General features: G+C 42.6%; 1 pseudogene; it reads right to left on the bottom strand.

The window, feature by feature from the left end:
- Positions 1 to 2945: 2945 nt before the first annotated feature.
- LOC116758298 lies at positions 2946 to 5166 on the bottom strand (annotated as a pseudogene).
- Between the last annotated feature and the right edge of the window lie 2274 nt (positions 5167 to 7440).

The raw sequence follows: 7440 nt of genomic DNA, 5'->3' as shown, positions 1-7440 counted from the left end.
CAAGGACTATCTATGGGTTTTAATAAATACTTTTAGTAACAACACTAGGCACTGCCTGCACCCCCAGGTTACAAGTCATAAAATCAGGAAACTCACCATGGTAGTTTCCTTTGCCTTTGTCCAAGTGCTGATTTCGCTCTTCCTTTTGGTCACTCTCCAATAATTTCAGGTACATTTTTGTCTGTTTATTTGTTTTGTTTTTGCAATGAGTTTATAGGTGGTATCCTCAGGAGACTCAGTATGATAGAGGTGCATTTAGCTATCCTGGCAGTGGAGTTTCAAGGAATATTCTTTACTTAAAATTTAAAATAAAGTTTACTTAAAATTTTAGTATTTTTGATATCAAAGTACTAAAATATATTTAAATGAGAGATAATAGTTAATGTCTATTATTATCCAAAATCAAAGTCTTTTTTTTTCCCTTCAAGACTTTGCTTGGACTTTTAGAATGAAAGATTATAGAACAGTTTCATAGTTTATCCTTTTCTGTAACTTATTAAATGCAATTTTCATTACTTGGTTTTATTCAGTGACTATTTTGCATGGGCATAGTTTTTGGCCATGGATATACATTGAAGGGTAAATTAGACTATCTACCCTTAAGAAGCTCTATTTAATAGAGGAGACCAAATACATCAACAAGTATTGTAACAGAGGTATTAACTGCTATTTCATAGATAGTTCCAAAGTGCTTTGGGAACACATGGAAAGGTAAAATTAGCTTTGTTTGTAGAGTAGGTGTGGAGGGACAAGGAAAACACTGTAGGAAAAGATAAGATTTATAAACTGAGCCTTGAAAGTTTATAAGAGCTCACAGGTAGTTCAAACAGCGTGATAGACATATATATATATATATATATATATATATATATATATATATGCACATGCATACATACTGAGGGTCAAAAGCCATGAATAGTTACCTTTTAATGATGCTATGCACACTATGTAGCTATAAATTTAATTAATTTGATATCATAATTGACATTTCAGGAGAGAATGTGATTTCATTAGGGAAGGCAATGATCTCTTTAATTCATTTTGAAAAAACTTTTAATTTTGAAATATTATAGATTTATAGGAAGTTGCCAAGATAGTACAAAGAGTTTCTGTGTATTCTTCACTCATCTTCTCCCAATGGTCACATCACACATAATTATAGTACAATATAAAAACCAGGAATTTAATATTGGTATAATGTATATGTATAGCTCTATGCCATTTTAACACAAGTATAGATTTGTGTAGCCACCACAGCATCAAGATAACAGAACAATTACGTCACCACAAAGACTTCCCTCATGCAACCCCTTTATTATCACATGCACTCGCCCCCTCCAACTATCCCTAACCTCTGAAATCCACTAATCTCTTTTCCATCTTTATAATTTTTTCATCTTGAGACTGTTACATAAGTAGAATCACCTTATGTGACCTTATGAGACTGGCTTTTTTCACTCAGCACAATGTCCTTGAGATCCAACCAAGTTGTCGCGAGTACCTATATGTATTGCTGTATGTTTTTCTCTCAACATTACTCTAGCTACATTCCTAAATGTTGATAAGTTGGGTTCTCATTTTCATTAAATTCAATATATAGTTTTGTGTCCCTTTAGACTTCTTTCTGAACCCATGGATTATTTTGATTCCAAGTGTTTGTAGGTTTTCCTGTAACCTTTCTATTACTGATATTGATTTAATTCCATTGTATTCAGAGAACATACTCTATATGATTCCAGTTCTTTTAAAATTTGTTGAGGTACCTTTTATGACTCAGGATAGGGTCTGTTTTGGTAGATGGTCCATGGGTGCTTGAAAAGAATATTTGTTCTTCTGTTGTTGGGTACAGTGTTCAGTAAAAGTCTCTTAGCTCATGTTAGCTGATATCTTTGTTGAGTTCTTCTCTAGTCTTGTTGATTTCTGTCTAATTGTTCCATCAATTACTGAGGGAGGGGGTTTAAAGTCTCTAACTATAACTGTGACTTGTCTATATCTCCTTTCATATCTATCAGTTTTTTTCAAAAAATTTGAAGTGTAGGTGATTTACAGTGTTGTGTTAAGTTTCAGGTGTACAGCAAAGTGATTCAGATATATGTATATATGTATATATATACATATATCTATGTATATATATTCTTTTTCAGATTCTTTTCCATTATAAGTGGGGAGGGGCATGCTGGGCAGGAACAGAATGGAGAGGAGGAGAGGACAGGAATAGATCTACAGGTTTTCATACTAAGATGAAGGAAGTCAGACAGAGAAAAACAAACATCATATGACATTACTTATATGTGGAGTCTAAAAAAAATGATACAAATGAACTTATTTACAAAACAGAAACAGACTCACAGACATAGAAAACAAACTTATGGTTACCAAAGGGAAAAGTGGGGGTGGGGTGGGAATAAATTAGGTGTTTGGGGTTAACAGATACATACGACTATATATAAAACAGATAAATAACAAAGGCCTACTGCATAGCACAGGGAACTATAGTCAATATATTGTAATAACCTGTAATGGAAAATAATCTGAAAAAGAATAGATATAGATATAGTTAGATAGATATACAGAGAGAACTGAATCACTTTGCTGCACACCTGAACTAACACAACACTGTAAATCAACTATAGTTTAAAAAATACATATTAAAGAGAGGGTGGGAGAGAGGGGCGGACATGGTAGTGTTGGACTAACCTATTGACACTATGCCATTGTAATATCATTTTACATTTGAGGGAAATGGGAGAAGGATGGGATAGAGCCCTGCGTAGGAAAACACTTCAAAGCCTATGGGCCTTAAAATAGAACTTTAGTTTCGTAGCATGTTGGGAACTTTAGTTAGCAGTATGTGGGATCTAGTTTCTTGACCAGGTATCCAACCAGACCCCCTACATTGGGAGCCTGAGCCTTAGCCACTGGACCACCAGGGAAGTCCCTCAGGACTAATTCCTAACAAGCACTTCCACCACCGAAGAGCACCAAGGCCCTTGACTTCCCCAGGCATTTAGCTGTGCCACAAAGCCTGTGGGCCTCCATCTGCTGTCTCTGGCCACGTTGCCGCATCCTTCAGTGACACATTCTTCACGTTGAAGCCCACATTGTCACCGGGCAGGGCCTCAGGCAGGGGATCGTGGTGCATCTCCACAGACTTGACCTCAGTGGTGACATTGCTGGAGGAAAGATGACCACCATGCGGGTTTCAGGAAGCCAGTCTCCACACGGCCCACGAGCACAGTGCCGATACCTGTGCATTAGGAGAAGGACAGGCAGTCACAACAATTCTAGACCCACCCAGTGAGAAATGGCTTCCTGGGAGGTCCCTTGGTTCTTGGGATCAAGGACCAAGGTCACCTGCAGCACTGGTAGGAAGCACTGAATCCGATGACTGGCTGTTTATGCTGTATATCAGATAAACTGGAAGTGCTGGGGCCTTTGGCACTTTATCCCAGCTCACAAGTCAGGATCTGAACCCTGGCAAATCACACACCGGAGCTCATTCAACTCCATCATTCCTATAGAAGCCCTGTCACCTTACCTCCAATCTTGTACAAGTCTTGCAGAGGCAGCCTCAGGGGCTTGTTGACCGGGCAAGTGGGAGGGAGGATGGAGTCCAGAGCTTCCAGCAGAGTCACCCTGGTGGCGCTGCCCTCCTTTTGCTCAACCTTCCAGCCCTTGAATCAAGGCATATGTGGGGATGGGGATGCAGAGCAAAGAGAGGTGAGCCTGGGGCGTGGCTAGCTGGGCTCCCACCCCAGGACCAGGACCAGGACCCGCACCAGCTGCCCACCCGCCCGGCCGCCCGCAGACCCAGCCCGCACTCACGTTGGTGCTGGGCTCTAGCATGTCGCTGTGCCAGCCCTAGATGGTCACAAAGACCGTTGAGGCCGATCTTCTTGATGTAGGCGCTCACTTCCTTTGTGATCTCCTGGAAGCGCATGGAGCTGTAGGCGGGCTCGGTGGAGTCCATCTTGTTGTCGGGCACGATCAGCTGCTTCACGCCCAAGGTGAAGGCCAGCAGCCCATGCTTGAGGGTCTGCCCTTTCTTGGAGATGCCCGCCTGGAACTCGCCCAGCAGCCGGCCACGATGAACACTGCACAGTCAGCCTGCAGGACACAGACATCACGGGGTCAAGGGGTTAGTTAGAGGAGGGAGCGCCGGACCGGCTGGGAAGACGCTAGAGCTTCGGGCAGCCCCAGGCCCCTTGGTAAAGCTCCGGGAACGTATGGAATGGCATGGGACCCTCTCCAGAAGTGGAAAAATTCGTGGGTCCCTTGGTTGCTGCTGTGCACAGAGGTCTCACCTTCCAGTTAAACTCTCACCCAGTACCACACATGAGGTTTTAGCTCCTTCCTCCCGGACCCCAAGTGAACTACTTGTCTGGGTGTCAGAAAACCTGGTCCCTGCCCCAGCCTGAAAGGAGGACGGTGTCTGAGCCTCCTCATTAGAGTCTGTCCTTCTCCAGTTCTTTCAGAATTGATGATTGGTATGGGGTGAGGAAAACCTTCTAAGGCTTATGATACTGACCTTCCCCAAGTCCCAGAAATAAAGCCTAAGTTTCCTCCCCTTCCGAACCTCTCCTCCCTCCCTCCACCGCCCCTCCCCCCCATAGGGAGGCCCCTGGGAACATGGGCTACTTTACCTGGGTGGTGCCCGTGACCATGTTCTTGACGAAGTCCCTGTGGTCCGGGGCATCAATGATGGTGATGTAGTACTTGCTGGTCTCAGAATTCCACAGGGAGATGTCGATGGTGTTGCCACTGCTCTCTCTCTGCCTTCTCTGCCTTCAGTTTGTCCTGCACCCAAGTGTACTTGAAGGAGCACTTGCCCGTCTACAGAGGGATGGCAGTGAGTAGAGCATCATCGACGGTGAGCAGAGGGGTCTAGCCTGGCGACTTCAGCGGTGCCTTAGACCTGACAGCGCACCCTGCTGTCCATGCTCTGCCACCAGACCCACCCAGGAGCTGGACATCCTTCCTCCAGCTCCCCGCCAGTCCTAGACACAGACACCGCGGGTGCCTTACCTCCACTGCCTCCTGCTCAAACTTCTCGATGGTCCTCTTGTCGATCCCTCCACACTTGTAGATGAGATGCCCGGCAGTGGTGGTGGAGTTGCCAGAGTCCACATGGCTGATGATAGTGATATGGGTCTTCTCTTCGCCCATGGTGGCGGGTTCCTTCCTTCAGTCACTGTTAGACTGGAGCACAGGGTGGGCGAGGCCAAAGCATTCCAGGCAGACCCCCCTATCTCCTCTCCTCCCCTCCACCTTGCTTCTGCCAAACACCCCCCTCCCCACTTCATGGCCTAGCCCAGAGCCTAGGACAGGGTAGTGTCAACTGAAAAGTAAAACCAACTTGCCAGGCTCACATCCCGGTAAGGGTCAGGGTCCCAGGGACATAGCTGGTACTTCCAAGTACATAGTCCTGGCCCATCCATCTTTCTCCTGTGTGGGCCTTCCCCAGAACACGTGGGGGCTTAGCCATCCCCCATTCCTCCCATCCCCCCACCCCACCCCCACTCCTGACCCACTTTTTGCACAAGAAGCCCTGACATTCCATACTTTCAGCTTTTCCCCTGCCCCCTGCAAGTCCCTACCTCCAGGGAAGAATGAATGAAGTCGACCCAGCAAGAACTGAAGCAGTTATGATGATAGTTAACATCAAGATGTCTTGCTTCCTGCTTTTATAAACCTAGCACTGGACCCTCCTTCTGACTCCACCCACATCTAACGCCCAGAGCCAAAACTGATTTAGGAAATACCATTCTCTACCCTCAAGCCCAATTTCACAGACTTCTTCCTTGACAGATTGGATATTTGGATGAAGAGAGGGTGGGTGACCAATGTTGACAGCAGCACTATTTACAATAGCCAAGGATATGGAAGCAACCTAAACAGATGAATGGATAAAAAAGATGTGAGATGTATATAGTGATATATAGATAGATAGAGAGAGAGAGAGAGATTGAGATCTACACAATGGACTATTACTCAACCATAAAAAAAGTGATATAATCTCATTGGCAGCAACATGGATGGACCTAGAGATTATCATACTAATTGAAGTAAGGAAGACAGAGTAGGACAAAAATCATACGATATCACTTGTATACGGAATCTAAAAAGGTGATACAAATGAGCATATTTACAAAACAGAAACAGACTCACAGACATAGAAAACAAATTTATGGCTTCCAAAAGGGAAAGGGGATGGGGAGGAAGAGATAAATTAGGAGTTTGTGATTAAGAGATACACCATATTGTATATAAGATAGATAAACAACAAGGATTTACTGCATAGCACAGAAAATTAAAGTCAATATCTTGTAATAACTTACAATGGAAAAGAATCTGAAAAAGAATCACTTTGCTGCACACCTGAAACTAACACAACACTATAAATCACCTCTACTTCAATTAAAAAAAAAAACTGATAGATATGAAAGGAGATATAGACAAGTCACAGTTATAGTTAGAGACATTAAACCCCCTCCCTCAGTAATTGATGGAACAATTAGACAGAAATCAACAAGACTAGAGAAGAACTCAACAAAGATATCAGCTAACATGAGCTAAGAGACCTTTATTGAACACTGTACCCAACAACAGAAGAACAAATATTCTTTTCAAGCACCCATGGACCATCTACCAAAACAGACCCTATCCTGAGTCATAAAAGGTACCTCAACAGTTTTAAAAGAACTGGAATCATATAGAGTATGTTTTCTGAATACAATGGAATTAAATCAATATCAGTAATAGAAAGGTTACAGGAAAACCTACAAACACTTAGAATCAAAATAATCCATGGGTTCAGAAAGAAGTCTAAAGGGACACAAAACTGTATATTGAATTTAATGAAAATGAGAACCCAACTTATTAACATTTAGGAATGTAGCTAGAGTAATGTTGAGAGAAAAACATACAGCAATACATATAGGTACTCGCGACAACTTGGTTGGATCTCAAGGGCATTGTGCTGAGTGAAAAAAGCCAGTCTCATAAGGTCACATAAGGTGATTCTACTTATGTAACAGTCTCAAGATGAAAAAATTATAAAGATGGAAAAGAGATTAGTGGATTTCAGAGGTTAGGGATAGTTGGAGGGGGCGAGTGCATGTGATAATAAAGGGGTTGCATGAGGGAAGTCTTTGTGGTGACGTAATTGTTCTGTTATCTTGATGCTGTGGTGGCTACACAAATCTATACTTGTGTTAAAATGGCATAGAGCTATACATATACATTATACCAATATTAAATTCCTGGTTTTTATATTGTACTATAATTATGTGTGATGTGACCATTGGGAGAAGATGAGTGAAGAATACACAGAAACTCTTTGTACTATCTTGGCAACTTCCTATAAATCTATAATATTTCAAAATTAAAAGTTTTTTCAAAATGAATTAAAGAGATCATTGCCTTCCCTAATGAAATCAC

The sequence above is a fragment of the Phocoena sinus genome, chromosome 8 (assembly GCF_008692025.1).
Source record: "Phocoena sinus isolate mPhoSin1 chromosome 8, mPhoSin1.pri, whole genome shotgun sequence".
NCBI classification, from domain to species: Eukaryota; Metazoa; Chordata; class Mammalia; order Artiodactyla; family Phocoenidae; genus Phocoena; species Phocoena sinus.
Note: the sequence above shows the minus strand (reverse complement) of the source record. Positions and strands in the feature narration are given on the sequence as shown.